The sequence below is a fragment of the Myxine glutinosa genome, chromosome 1, assembly GCF_964187855.1.
Source record: "Myxine glutinosa chromosome 1, kmMyxGlut1.1, whole genome shotgun sequence".
Classification (NCBI taxonomy): domain Eukaryota; kingdom Metazoa; phylum Chordata; class Myxini; order Myxiniformes; family Myxinidae; genus Myxine; species Myxine glutinosa.
In genome coordinates, this window is record NC_136261.1 from 447,350,801 (window position 1) to 447,366,672 (window position 15,872).

The 15,872-nt window shown below is 41.9% G+C and overlaps 1 protein-coding gene across 2 annotated transcripts in view; it reads right to left on the reverse strand.

The window, feature by feature from the left end:
- LOC137418837 (leucine-rich repeat neuronal protein 1-like) overlaps positions 1–5,492 on the reverse strand; it is a 30,395-nt gene extending 24,903 nt beyond the window's left edge. The window contains exon 1 of one of the 2 annotated variants that reach the window (XM_068104977.2): positions 5,400–5,492. The gene's annotated coding sequence lies outside the window, so the exon portion shown is untranslated. Of the gene's footprint in view, positions 1–5,377 lie in introns of both variants that reach the window. The other variant, XM_068104985.2, reaches the window with a different exon arrangement.
- Positions 5,493–15,872: the final 10,380 nt, after the last annotated feature.

Genomic DNA, 15,872 nt, shown 5'->3' on the forward strand with positions numbered 1-15,872 from the left:
TTATAAAACAAGAAACAAGCTTATAAAACAAGAAACATGCTTATAAAACAAGAAACAAGCTTATAAAACAAGAAACAAGCTTATAAAACAAGAAACATGCTTATAAAACAAGAAACATGCTTATAAAACAAGAAACAAGCTTATAAAACAAAAAACATGCTTATAAAACAAGAAACATGCTTATAAAACAAGAAACAAGCTTATAAAACAAAAAACATGCTTATAAAACAAGAAACAAGCTTATAAAACAAGAAACAAGCTTATAAAACAAGAAACAAGCTTATAAAACAAGAAACAAGCTTATAAAACAAAAAACATGCTTATAAAACAAGAAACATGCTTATAAAACAAGAAACAAGCTTATAAAACAAGAAACATGCTTATAAAACAAGAAACAAGCTTATAAAACAAGAAACAAGGTTATAAAACAAGAAACATGCTTATAAAACAAGAAACAAGCTTATAAAACAAGAAACAAGGTTATAAAACAAGAAACAAGCTTATAAAACAAGAAATAAGCTTATAAAACAAGAAACAAGCTTATAAAACAAGAAATAAGCTTATAAAACAAGAAACAAGCTTATAAAACAAGAAACAAGGTTATAAAACAAGAAATAAGCTTATAAAACAAGAAACATGCTTATAAAACAAGAAATAAGCTTATAAAACAAGAAACAAGCTTATAAAACAAGAAACAAGCTTATAAAACAAGAAATAAGCTTATAAAACAAGAAACAAGCTTATCAAACAAGAAACAAGCTTATAAAACAAGAAACAAGCTTATAAAACAAGAAACAAGCTTATAAAACAAGAAATAAGCTTATAAAACAAGAAATAAGCTTATAAAACAAGAAATAAGCTTATAAAACAAGAAACAAGGTTATAAAACAAGAAACAAGGTTATAAAACAAGAAACATGCTTATAAAACAAGAAATAAGCTTATAAAACAAGAAATAAGCTTATAAAACAAGAAACAAGCTTATAAAACAAGAAATAAGCTTATAAAACAAGAAACAAGCTTATCAAACAAGAAACAAGCTTATAAAACAAGAAACAAGCTTATAAAACAAGAAACAAGGTTATAAAACAAGAAACAAGCTTATAAAACAAGAAATAAGCTTATAAAACAAGAAATAAGCTTATAAAACAAGAAACAAGGTTATAAAACAAGAAACATGCTTATAAAACAAGAAATAAGCTTATAAAACAAGAAATAAGCTTATAAAACAAGAAACAAGCTTATAAAACAAGAAATAAGCTTATAAAACAAGAAATAAGCTTATAAAACAAGAAATAAGCTTATAAAACAAGAAACAAGCTTATAAAACAAGAAATAAGCTTATCAAACAAGAAACAAGCTTATAAAACAAGAAATAAGCTTATAAAACAAGAAACATGCTTATAAAACAAGAAACAAGCTTATAAAACAAGAAGCAACTTGTAAAACAAGAAACATGCTTATAAAACAAGAAACAAGCTTATAAAACAAGAAACAAGGTTATAAAACAAGAAATAAGCTTATAAAACAAGAAATAAGCTTATAAAACAAGAAACAAGCTTATAAAACAAGAAACAAGCTTATCAAACAAGAAACAAGCTTATAAAACAAGAAACAAGCTTATAAAACAAGAAATAAGCTTATAAAACAAGAAATAAGCTTATAAAACAAGAAACAAGGTTATAAAACAAGAAATAAGCTTATAAAACAAGAAACATGCTTATAAAACAAGAAACAAGCTTATAAAACAAGAAACAAGCTTATAAAACAAGAAACAAGCTTATAAAACAAGAAACATGCTTATAAAACAAGAAACAAGCTTATAAAACAAGAAACAAGCTTATAAAACAAGAAACAAGGTTATAAAACAAGAAACAAGCTTATAAAACAAGAAATAAGCTTATAAAACAAGAAACAAGCTTATAAAACAAGAAACATGCTTATAAAACAAGAAACAAGCTTATAAAACAAGAAACAAGCTTATAAAACAAGAAACAACCTTATAAAACAAGAAATAAGCTTATAAAACAAGAAACATGCTTATAAAACAAGAAACAAGCTTATAAAACAAGAAACAAGCTTATAAAACAAGAAACAAGCTTATAAAACAAGAAACAAGGTTATAAAACAAGAAACAAGCTTATAAAACAAGAAACATGCTTATAAAACAAGAAATAAGCTTATAAAACAAGAAATAAGCTTATAAAACAAGAAACATGCTTATAAAACAAGAAACAAGGTTATAAAACAAGAAACAAGCTTATAAAACAAGAAACAAGGTTATAAAACAAGAAACAAGCTTATAAAACAAGAAACAAGCTTATAAAACAAGAAACATGCTTATAAAACAAGAAACAAGCTTATAAAACAAGAAACAAGCTTATAAAACAAGAAATAAGCTTATAAAACAAGAAATAAGCTTATAAAACAAGAAACATGCTTATAAAACAAGAAACAAGGTTATAAAACAAGAAACAAGCTTATAAAACAAGAAACAAGGTTATAAAACAAGAAACAAGCTTATAAAACAAGAAACAAGCTTATAAAACAAGAAACATGCTTATAAAACAAGAAACAAGCTTATAAAACAAAAAACATGCTTATAAAACAAGAAACAAGGTTATAAAACAAGAAACAAGCTTATAAAACAAGAAACAAGGTTATAAAACAAGAAACATGCTTATAAAACAAGAAACAAGCTTATAAAACAAGAAACATGCTTATAAAACAAGAAACAAGCTTATAAAACAAGAAACAAGCTTATAAAACAAGAAACAAGCTTATAAAACAAGAAACAAGCTTATAAAACAAGAAACAAGCTTATAAAACAAGAAACATGCTTATAAAACAAGAAACAAGCTTATAAAACAAGAAACAAGCTTATAAAACAAGAAATAAGCTTATAAAACAAGAAACAAGATTATAAAACAAGAAACATGCTTATAAAACAAGAAACATGCTTATAAAACAAGAAACAAGCTTATAAAACAAGAAACAAGGTTATAAAACAAGAAATAAGCTTATAAAACAAGAAACATGCTTATAAAACAACAAACAAGCTTCTAAAACAAGAAACAAGCTTATAAAACAAGAAACAAGCTTATAAAACAACAAACAAGCTTCTAAAACAAGAAACAAGCTTATAAAACAAGAAACAAGCTTATAAAACAAGAAACATGCTTATAAAACAAGAAACATGCTTATAAAACAACAAACAAGCTTCTAAAACAAGAAACAAGCTTATAAAACAAGAAACATGCTTATAAAACAACAAACAAGCTTCTAAAACAAGAAACAAGCTTATAAAACAAGAAACAAGCTTATAAAACAAGAAACATGCTTATAAAACAAGAAACATGCTTATAAAACAACAAACAAGCTTCTAAAACAAGAAACAAGCTTATAAAACAAGAAACAAGCTTATAAAACAAGAAATAAGCTTATAAAACAAGAAACATGCTTATAAAACAACAAACAAGCTTCTAAAACAAGAAACAAGCTTATAAAACAAGAAACAAGCTTATAAAACAAGAAACATGCTTATAAAACAAGAAACATGCTTATAAAACAACAAACAAGCTTCTAAAACAAGAAACAAGCTTATAAAACAAGAAACAAGCTTATAAAACAAGAAACAAGCTTATAAAACAAGAAACATGCTTATAAAACAAGAAACAAGCTTATAAAACAAGAAACAAGCTTATAAAACAAGAAACAAGCTTATAAAACAAGAAACAAGCTTATAAAAGAAGAAACATGCTTATAAAACAAGAAACAAGCTTATAAAACAAGAAACAAGCTTATAAAACAAGAAACAAGCTTATAAAACAAGAAACAAGCTTATAAAAGAAGAAACAAGCTTATAAAACAACAAACAAGCTTATAAAACAAGAAACAAGCTTATAAAACAAGAAACAAGCTTATAAAACAAGAAACAAGCTTATAAAACAAGAAACAAGCTTATAAAACAACAAACAAGCTTCTAAAACAAGAAACAAGCTTATAAAACAAGAAACATGCTTATAAAACAAGAAACAATTTGAAAAACAAGAAACAAGCTTATAAAACAAGAAACAAGCTTATAAAAGAAGAAACAAGCTTATAAAACAACAAACAAGCTTATAAAACAAGAAACAAGCTTATAAAACAAGAAACAAGCTTATAAAACAAGAAACAAGCTTATAAAACAAGAAACATGCTTATAAAACAAGAAACGAGCTTATAAAACAACAAACAAGCTTCTAAAACAAGAAACAAGCTTATAAAACAAGAAACATGCTTATAAAACAAGAAACAATTTGAAAAACAAGAAACAAGCTTATAAAACAAGAAACAAGCTTATAAAAGAAGAAACAAGCTTATAAAACAACAAACAAGCTTATAAAACAAGAAACAAGCTTATAAAACAAGAAACAAGCTTATAAAACAAGAAACAAGCTTATAAAACAACAAACAAGCTTCTAAAACAAGAAACATGCTTATAAAACAAGAAACAAGCTTATAAAACAAGAAACAAGCTTCTAAAACAAGAAACATGCTTATAAAACAAGAAACAAGCTTATAAAACAAGAAACAAGCTTATAAAACAAGAAACAAGCTTATAAAACAACAAACAAGCTTATAAAACAAGAAACAAGCTTATAAAACAAGAAGCAACTTGTGAAACAAGAAACAAACTTGTTGAAGAAAAACATTATTGGAAAACAAAAAACAACATTTAAAACCAGACGCAAACTTATAAAACAAGATACAAAGTTTGTGAAAATGAAAAACAAACCTTTAAACAATGAACAAACCTGGGAAACAAAGTAAGAATGGCAAACTGACGGAGGTGAAAGAGAACGTTTTATTACCGAGGCTAAAACAGCTGCCAACCACCCGCACCCCTCCACCCGCACCCCTCCACCCGCACCCCTCCACCCCTCCACCCCTCCACCCCTCCACCCCTCCGCCCCTCCGCCCCTCCGCCCCTCCACCCCTCCGCCCCCCCACCCCTCCACCCCTCCGCCCCCCCACCCCTCCACCCCTCCGCCCCTCCGCCCCTCCGCCCCTCCACCCCTCCGCCCGCACCCCTCCACCCGCACCCCTCCACCCGCACCCCTCCACCCGCACCCCTCCACCCGCACCCCTCCACCCGCACCCCTCCGCCCCCCCACCCCTCCACCCCTCCACCCCTCCGCCCCTCCGCCCCTCCACCCCTCCACCCCAGCACCTTTTGGTGAGACACATGGGATGTGGAGACTGAGGAGCTGAGCCAATGAAGCTTATATCCAATCTATCCTGGAATTACAATGAGGAACAATTTAAAGCTCAAACCTTCCTTGTACCTGCTCAGTAGATTAATATATCGATGAATGCTTTGACCGCGGTTACATCACCTCTCAGCATTGCTTCCCTCACCTGCTCACTCTCCGACCGCTCGTCCCAGCCTCTCAAAACCACCACAACCGCCTCTCACCAGGCACTCTCAGGGGACCGATACCTGGGAATGTGTCGGAATGTTGGTGCATCTGTTAGATGGCTGAGCTAGCCCCGCCCTAACAAAAGTAGCCCCGCCCCACATACATAATATCCCCGCCCCGAACGAGCTGACAACTTTCATGTTGATGCAGATTCCTCCTGCTGACTCTAACATCACCAATTTGATTAGTGGGGTTCCTCCTGCTGACTCTAACATCACCAATTTGCTTAGTCGGGCTTCTCCTGATGACTCTAACATCACCAATTTGCTTCGTTGGGTTCCTCCTGATGACTCTAACCTCACCAATTTGCTTCGTTGGGCTCCTCCTAATGACTCTAACATCACCAATTTGCTTAGTTGGGTTCCTCCTCATGACTCTAACATCACCAATTTGCTTAGTTGGGATCCTCCTCATGACTCTAACATCACCAATTTGCTTAGTTGGGCTCCTCCTCATGACTCTAACATCACCAATTTGCTTAGTTGGGTTCCTCCTGATGACTCTAACCTCACCAATTTGCTTAGTTGGGCTCCTCCTGCTGACTCTAACATCACCAATTTGCCTAGTTGGGTTCCTCCTCATGACTCTAACATCACCAATTTGCTTAGTTGGGCTCCTCCTGCTGACTCTAACATCACCAATTTGCCTAGTTGGGCTCCTCCTGCTGACTCTAACATCACCAATTTGCTTAGTTGGGTTCCTCCTGATGACTCTAACATCACCAATTTGATTAGTTGGGCTCCTCCTGCTGACTCTAACACCACCAATTTGCTTAGTTGGGTTCCTCCTGATGACTCTAACATCACCAATTTGCTTAGTTGGGCTCCACCTCATCACTCTAACCTCACAGATTTGCTTAGTTGGGCTCCACCTCATGACTCTAACCTTACAAATTTGCTTAGTTGGGTTCCTCCTCTAACTCTAACCTCCTCTAACCCCTCCTCTAACATCATCATAACTCTAACATCACCAATTTGCTGAGATGGGTTCCTCCTGATAACTCTAACCTCACCAATTTGCTTAGTTGGGTTCCTCCTGATAACTCTTAACATCACAAATTTGATTAGTTGGGCTCCTCATACTGACTCTAACATCACCAATTTGCTTAGTTGGGTTCCTCCTGCTGACTCTAACCTCACCAATTTACTTAGTTGGGCTCCTCCTGATGACTCTAACATCACCAATTTGCTTAGTTGGGTTCCTCCTGCTGACTCTAACATCACCAATTTGATTAGTTGGGTTCCTCCTGATGACTCTAACATCACCAATTTGATTAGTTGGGTTCCTCCTGATGACTCTAACATCACCAATTTGATTAGTTGGGTTCCTCCTGATGACTCTAACATCACCAATAGGATTAGTTGGGTTCCTCCTGATAACTCTAACATCACCAATTTGCTTAGTTGGGCTCCTCCTGATGACTCTAACCTCACCAATTTGCTTAGTTGGGTTCCTCCTGCTGACTCTAACCTCACCAATTTGCTTAGTTGGGTTCCTCCTGCTGACTCTAACATCACCAATTTGATTAGTTGGGTTCCTCCTGATGACTCTAACATCACCAATTTGCTTAGTTGGGTTCCTCCTGCTGACTCTAACATCACCAATTTGCTTAGTTGGGCTCCTCCTGCTGACTTTAACATCACCAATTTACCTAGTTGGGTTCCTCCTCATGACTCTAACATCACCAATTTGCTTAGTTGGGCTCCTCCTGCTGACTCTAACATCACCAATTTGCTTAGTTGGGTTCCTCCTGCTGACTATAACCTCACCAATTTGCTTAGTTGGGCTCCTCCTGCTGACTCTAACCTCACCAATTTGAATAGTTGGGTTCCTCCTGCTGACTCTAACATCACCAATTTGCTTAGTTGGGTTCCTCCTGCTGACTCTAACCTCACCAATTTGATTAGTTGGGTTCCTCCTGATAGCTCTAACATCACCAATTTGCTTAGTTGGGCTCCTCCTGATGACTCTAACATCACCAATTTGCTTAGTTGGGTACCACCTGATGACTCTAACCTCACCAATTTGCTTAGTTGGGTTCCTCCTGATGACTCTAACATCACCAATTTGCCTAGTTGGGTTCCTCCTCATGACTCTAACCTCACCAATTTGCTTAGTTGGGTTCCTACTGATGACTCTAACATCACCAATTTGCTTAGTTGGATTCCTCCTGATGACTCTAACATCACCAATTTGCCTAGTTGGGTTCCTCCTCATGACTCTAACCTCACCAATTTGCTTAGTTGGGTTCCTCCTGATGACTCTAACCTCACCAATTTGCTTAGTTGGGTTCCTCCTGATGACTCTAACCTCACCAATTTGCTTAGTTGGGCTCCTCCTGATGACTCTAACCTCACCAATTTGCTTAGTTGGGTTCCTCCTGCTGACTCTAACATCACCAATTTGCTTAGTTGGGCTCCTCCTGCTGACTTTAACATCACCAATTTACCTAGTTGGGTTCCTCCTCATGACTCTAACCTCACCAATTTGCTTAGTTGGGTTCCTCCTGATGACTCTAACCTCACCAATTTGCTTAGTTGGGTTCCTCCTGATGACTCTAACCGTACCAATTTGCTTAGTTGGGTTCCTCCTGATGACTCTAACCTCACCAATTTGCTTAGTTGGGTTCCTCCTGATGACTCTAACCGCACCAATTTGATTAGTTGGGTTCCTCCTGCTGACTCTAACCTCACCAATTTGCTTCGTTGGGCTCCTCCTGCTGACTCTAACCTCACCAATTTGCTTCGTTGGGCTCCTCCTGCTGACTCTAACCTCACCAATTTGATTAGTTGGGTTCCTCCTGCTGACTCTAACATCACCAATTTGCTTAGTTGGGTTCCTCCTGCTGACTCTAACCTCACCAATCTGATTAGTTGGGTTCCTCCTGATAGCTCTAACATCACCAATTTGCTTAGTTGGGCTCCTCCTGATGACTCTAACATCACCAATTTGCTTAGTTGGGTTCCTCCTGATGACTCTAACCTCACCAATTTGCTTAGTTGGGTTCCTCCTGATGACTCTAACATCACCAATTTGATTAGTTGGGTTCCTCCTGCTGACTCTAACATCACCAATTTGCTTAGTTGGGTTCCTCTGCTGACTCTAACCTCACCAATCTGATTAGTTGGGTTCCTCCTGATAGTTCTAACATCACCAATTTGCTTAGTTGGGCTCCTCCTGATGACTCTAACATCACCAATTTGCTTCGTTGGGTTCCTCCTGATGACTCTAACCTCACCAATTTGCTTCGTTGGGCTCCTCCTAATGACTCTAACATCACCAATTTGCTTAGTTGGGTTCCTCCTCATGACTCTAACATCACCAATTTGCTTAGTTGGGATCCTCCTCATGACTCTAACATCACCAATTTGCTTAGTTGGGCTCCTCCTCATGACTCTAACATCACCAATTTGCTTAGTTGGGTTCCTCCTGATGAGTCTAACCTCACCAATTTGCTTAGTTGGGCTCCTCCTGCTGACTCTAACATCACCAATTTGCTTAGTTGGGTTCCTCCTGATGAGTCTAACCTCACCAATTTGCTTAGTTGGGCTCCTCCTGCTGACTCTAACATCACCAATTTGCTTAGTTGGGTTCCTCCTGATGACTCTAACCTCACCAATTTGATTAGTTGGGTTCCTCCTGATGACTCTAACATCACCAATTTGCTTAGTTGGGCTCCTCCTGATAACTCTAACATCACAAATTTGATTAGCTGGGCTCCTCCTGCTGACTTTAACATCACCAATTTGCTTAGTTGGGTTCCTCCTGATGATTCTAACATCACCAATTTGATTAGTTGGGCTCCTCCTGCTGACTCTAACATCACCAATTTGCTTAGTTGGGTTCCTCCTGATGACTCTAACATCACCAATTTGCTTAGTTGGGCTCCTCCTGCTGACTTTAACATCACCAATTTGCTTAGTTGGGTTCCTCCTGATAACTCTAACATCACCAATATGCTAAGTTGGGTTCCTCCTGATAACTCTAACATCACCAATTTGCTTAGTTGGGTTCCTCCTGCTGACTTTAACATCACCAATTTGCTTAGTTGGGTTCCTCCTGATAACTCTAACATCACCAATATGCTTAGTTGGGTTCCTCCTGATAACTCTAACATCACCAATTTGCTTAGTTGGGTTCCTCCTGCTGACCTCTAACATCACCAATTTGCTTAGTTGGGTTCCTCCTGATGACTCTAACATCACCAATATGCTTAGTTGGGTTCCTCCTGCTGACCTCTAACATCACCAATTTGCTTAGTTGGGCTCCTCCTGATAACTCTAACATCACCAATATGCTTAGTTGGGTTCCTCCTGATAACTCTAACATCACCAATTTGCTTAGTTGGGTTCCTCCTGCTGACCTCTAACATCACCAATTTGCTTAGTTGGGCTCCTCCTGATAACTCTAACATCACCAATATGCTTAGTTGGGTTCCTCCTGATAACTCTAACATCACCAATTTGCTTAGTTGGGTTCCTCCTGCTGACCTCTAACATCACCAATTTGCTTAGTTGGGTTCCTCCTGATGACTCTAACATCACCAATTTGCTTAGTTGGGTTCCTCCTGATGACTCTAACATCACCAATTTGCTTAGTTGGGCTCCTCCTGATGACTCTAACCTCACCAATTTGCTTAGTTGGGCTCCTCCTGCTGACTCTAACATCACCAATTTGCTTAGTTGGGTTCCTCCTGATGACTCTAACCTCACCAATTCGATAAAGGTTTTTGTCATTGTGCCATTGTGGTGAGATGTTATCCTCTAGCCTTTTTGTATGTATGGTCTCTCGTTGCTGGTTGGTCACTGAGGGTTTGGGGTGGGGAGTCGGGGGGGGGGGTGGGGGGGGCGTTTCCTGTCGATTCCGATTAATCGTGGGAGATTCCAATGTTCTTGTAGGCCTTGGTCTCCATGGTGTCACGCTGAGTCAGGTGTGAGGCAGGGGAACCAGCCCGAAGAGGAGGGCAGTACTCCATGAAGCTGTGGATGAAGGTTCCACGTGGATAGGAGTTCCGGCCAAGGAAGGACTTTGTAGACAGAGGATGTCCAGTCGGCGTCTGCTTTTTTAGGTAAACTTGAAATTTTTGCCTTTGGTTTCCTAATATGTGAACACGGTTCATGTTTGGTGTGTCGGGGGATTTCCCAGTTGGGGTTTCCCAGTCGGAGTTTTTTGAGGTTATGAAGGTCCTTGCTATTTGTATCATTTCCGACTATTTACTCTTAACATTGTGAGTTGGACAAGGGGCTGTGACAGGTTTTTGTGAAGTTGGTGATATGATGATGTGGCAGCGGAAAACGTGAAATATTCATTCCGCTGTTTCTATGTGGGAATGCCCATTTTGCATTTTTATGATTGGAAGGAGGGTGAGGATGGGGAGGGAGATGGGAAAGGGTGAGTAGACATGAGGGAGATGGGGAAGGGTGCGTAGACATGAGGGAGATGGGGAAGGGTGAGTAGACATGAGGGAGATGGGAAAGGGTGAGTAGACATGAGGAAGGGTGAGCAGAGATGAGGGATATGGGGAAGGGTGAGTAGAGATTAGGGAGATGGGGAAGGGATGGTAAAGATGAGGGAGATGGGGAAGGGTGAGCAGAGATGAGGGAGATGGAGAAGGGTGAGTAGACATGAGGGAGATGGGGAAGGGTGAGTAGACATGAGGGAGATGGGAAAGGGTGAGTAGACATGAGGAAGGGTGAGCAGAGGTGAGGGATATGGGGAAGGGTGAGTAGAGATTAGGGAGATGGGGAAGGGATGGTAAAGATGAGGGAGATGGGGAAGGGTGAGCAGAGATGAGGGAGATGGAGAAGGGTGAGTAGAGATTAGGGAGATGTGGAAGGGTGATCAAAGATGAGGGAGATGGGGAAGGGTGAGTATGGTGATGAGGGAGATGGGGAAGGGTGAGTCGAGATTTGGGAGATGGGGAAGGGAGAGTAAAGATGAGGGAGATGGGGAAGGGAGAGTAAAGATGAGGGAGATGGGGAAGGGTGGGCAAAGATGAGGGAGATGGGGAAGGCTGAGTAGAGATGAGGGAGATGGGGAAGGGTGGGCAAAGATTTGGGAGATGGGGAAGGGTGAGTAGAGATGAGGGAGATGGGGAAGGGTGAGTAGAGATGAGGGAGATGGGGAAGGGTGAGTAGAGATGAGGGGTGTGTGTGTGTGTGTGTGTGTGTGTGTGTGTGTGTGTGTGTGTGTGTGTGTCATGAAATTGTGTCTAAGTTGAACCCAGGTGTTTTGCCGACTCTGTCCACTGAGAGGCTCCTATAAGAATTTGGACTGGACAGCGCTCCGATGATTCCTGTGACATTTATTCTGTGTGATGTAGTGCATACTCAGATGGTGCGTATTACTCTCGGTTCTAAGCTTGCTTATACTAATTGCAGATCCATTACTTACTTCTTTGATTACTGTATACTGATGTGTGGCTTGTTGGTTTCTTACAGGTGTTGCTCGAGATCGATTCTGAATTAAACCTACTCTTGGGACAATGTTGTAGGACTGATTCTTACAACAATTAATTCAGAATCGTCTCTTGTCTTGAACGGGATCACCATGACTCACAAGTTAATACAAGTTCCAATCTTTGGAGCGGACCCTCAGGCGCCGGACACGTCTGCTCAACTCTCACATTGGCTGAAGTTACTGACCAGCCATCTGGATGCCCAGGAGGAGCTCACCGATGCAACTAAGCTCACGGTGCTGCACTCCCGCGTGAACCATACAGTCTACACGTGCATAACCCAGTGTGCTACGTACGATGCGGCTGTGGAGGAATTGAAACGCATCTACATCAAGACTCGAAGCATGGTCTATACTCCATATCTGCTCGCAGCACGGTGACAAGATCCATCGGAGACCATCGACCATTTCATTCAAGACCTATGCCGATTAGAGAAGGGCTGTACTACTGAGACACGACCGACCCACGCTCGACTTTGAATGTGATACTCTCTCCACCCGAATCACGACCAGCGCCACGCGCGGCCTTGATTGGGATCGCCCCTCCATGCGGGCCCCGTGCTGCATGCGCGACCTTGACGGTGAACGAGGCGCCGCCAAAACAAGTGGCGTGCACAGGCGTGATCGCGGTCCGCCCGTCCTTGACTGGCATTCTTTCGTTGCCCAGCCCACGTCCTGTTTTGGCATGATCGACGCGAGCTGGCGTCAAATCTACACGCGTGGCTCGAGCGCCACCTATCGACGGCTCGACCGACCCACGTTCAGCTTTAACTTCACGAAGGACGCTTGCTGGCGTCGGCTCCACATGCGTGGCTCGAGCGCCCCCTCTCGACGACTCAACGGCTGCAGGACCGCCTGGCTTGTCCAGCGCGGTTATTCCACTAATGATTGCGGGGCAACATGCTAATGCCTTAATCGACACGGGATCGACGGATAGTTATGTTGATTTGTGACTCATTCAAAAGCATGGGTGGCCGATTCTCGGGACAACATGTCGAATCTACATGGCCTCCCAAGGGCTATGGATCCACACTCGGGGAGAATGTCGCCTAAAGCTTGTGATTAATGGTCGCATTTTTCCGGATGTGCATTTAATGGTCTTACCAGCGTTATGTGCGGAAGTGTTGCTGGGACATGATTTTCTCTGACGGCATGGGAGATTGGAAATGGAATTTGGTGGAGCTGATACTCTTGCTGTGTGTGCTCTTGCAGGGATGGAAATTGAACCACTGTCGCTGTTCCCCAATATGACTGCTGACTGTACACCGGTTGCCATTAAATCGCGACGCTATTCCCGGGCTGATACGCAATTCATTGCTGAGGAGACGGCGCAACTACTAAAGGAGGGTATAATCGAACCTAGTCGATCGCCTTAGAGGGCCCAAGTTTTGGTGGTGCAGACCGCCACGCATCGTAAACGCATGGTAATCGACTACTCGCAGACGATTAATCGGTATACACAATTGGACGCCTACCCACTCCCAGGAATGGATTCTCTGGTGTGACAGGTGGCACAGTACTCAGTCTACAGTACTTTAGATCTTCATAGCATGTATCATCAGATTCCAATCTCCGAGGATGATCGCATCTACACCGGGTTTGAATCCGGACAAAGGTTGTATCAGTTCACTCGTCTGCCTTTCAGGGTCACAAATGGGGCCCTGCTTCCAAAGGGCCATGGACGACCTCATTGCTAAGGAGAACTTAACTGATGTCTTTGTTTATCTGGATAATCTCAGAGTTTGCGGGTACGACAAAGCACATCATGATGTTAATCTGAAGCGTTTCCTCGAGGTTGCGCACAAGTATCGACTGACTATGAACGAGGATGTCACTATTCCGCTCGCACGATAGATCTCCTGGGGTGCACTGTGACCCACGGCGTTATCACTCCGGATAAGGAGCGACTGCGACCCTTGCTCGACATGGCCCTGCCCCTCGAACGTTCTTCTTTGAAGTGCGCTCTTGAGCTTTTTGCCCATTACTCTAAGTGGGTACAAAATTTCTCTGAGAAGCTTCGTCCGCATGTGGATTTTAAAGAGTTTCCAATGCCTCGTGTGGCTATGGTCGCTTTCCATGGCCTGAAGTCCGACATAGCTGGCGCCGCTGTGGCGACGATTGACGACAACAAGTCCTTTGTTTTGGAAAGCAATGCGTCGGATCACATGATAGCTGCTACACTCTCTCAAGGGGAGCGACCTGTGGCCTTCTTTTCAAGGACTCTCTTCTCTGTGGAATGCCGCCACTCGTCTGTCGAAAAGGAGGCGTACGCCATCATCGAGTTGATCAGGCGCTGGTGGCCATATTTCCTGGGCAAATGTTTTCAGATCATTACGGACCAACAGAGTGTTGCCTTTATGTACGACACGCGCCATGCTCAACGCATTAAGAATGAGAAAATCACTCGCTGGAGGATTGAGTTGGCCGATTTGTGTTACACTATCAAGTATCGCCCGGGGCGGGATAACCTCGTAGCGGATGCATTATCATGGCTGCCGGTGTGTGCGAGCCTCACCTCTTTTGAGGATCTGCGCGTCCTTCATGACACACTGTGTCATCCCGGCGTGACGCGTTTAGCTCATTATGTGAGCAATCGTAATTTGCCCTATTCGATTGAGGATATTCGTCGGCTATGTCGCTCTTGTTCCGTTTGCGCTGAACTCAAACCTCGCTTTCACAAACCTCGGATGGGTACGCTGGTCCAGGCCACTCGACCGTGGGAGCGTTTGTCTATGGACTTCAAAGGGCCCCTACCGCCTCCGTGTCTACCGTCTTGTCCGGGCATACCGGCTTTGGGCAGTTCTCGTTATCTTCTCACGATCGTTGATGAGTTCTCCAGATTTCCCTTTGCTTTCCCGTGCGGCGATATGACCGCTGCCACGGTTATCTGGTGTCTGCGGGAGTTGTTTTCTATGTCTGAGAACCCGGCCTATGTCCATACTGATCGTGGAGCGGTGTTCTTGTCCCACGATGTGAGAGCATTCTTGCTCCAGTGGAATATCGCTTCTAGCTATACTACTCTGTATAGGCCCCAGGCGAACGGACAGGTGGAACGCTTTAATGGCATTATTTGGAAAGCCATTGCTCTAACCCTTAGGTCTAACGGACTAGGGTTGGACCGATGGACCTGGGTGGTCCCCACCATGCTTAGCTCGATCAGGACTTTATTGTGCACCGCTACTAATCAAACTCCCCACGACCGTATGTTTCGTTTTTCACGTCATTCTGGAGGTGGCCGTCCTTTGCCGGGCTGGCTGGCTGAGCCCGGACCAGCTTTCCTCAAACGCGCGGTTCGCTCGAGTAAGTATGAACCCCTCGTCGACAAGGTTCGTATTCTCCAAGCCAACCCCGAGCACGCTCGAGTGCTGATGCCAAATGGACGTGAGTCTACCGTCTCGGTACGTCATCTTGCCCCATGTGGGGATACTGTCGAGCCGGACTACGGCACGGTTAAACCCGACAATGGAGAATTTACCGGCTATCCCACCGCCACATGCGCCCGATCCGGATGGCTTTGTGGGGCCACCGCCGTCACCCGAGTTAGGGGATCACTCCGATGCGGGGGATTTCGATCTCGTGGATGTGGCACCTGGTGCCTATCGGACACGCGCCGGAAGAGCAATTTGATGCCCCGACCGCTATGGCTGGACTGACTGACATGGACTGCTGCTACCTGATATTACTCTGGTGCTAACTAATGTTTCTATGCTGCTATGACTTGCTCGCTTGACTTCCGCCATTGGGGGTAGTGTAGTTTTAACGGCGGGGAGAATATAATGAAATTGTGTCTAAGTTGAACCCAGGCGTTATGCCGACTCTGTCCACTGAGAGGCTCCGATAAGAATTCGTACTGGACAGCGCGCTGATGATTCCTGTGACATTTATTCTGTGTGATGTAGTGCAGACTCAGATGGTGCGTGTTACTCTCGGTTCTAAGCTTGCTTATACTAATTGC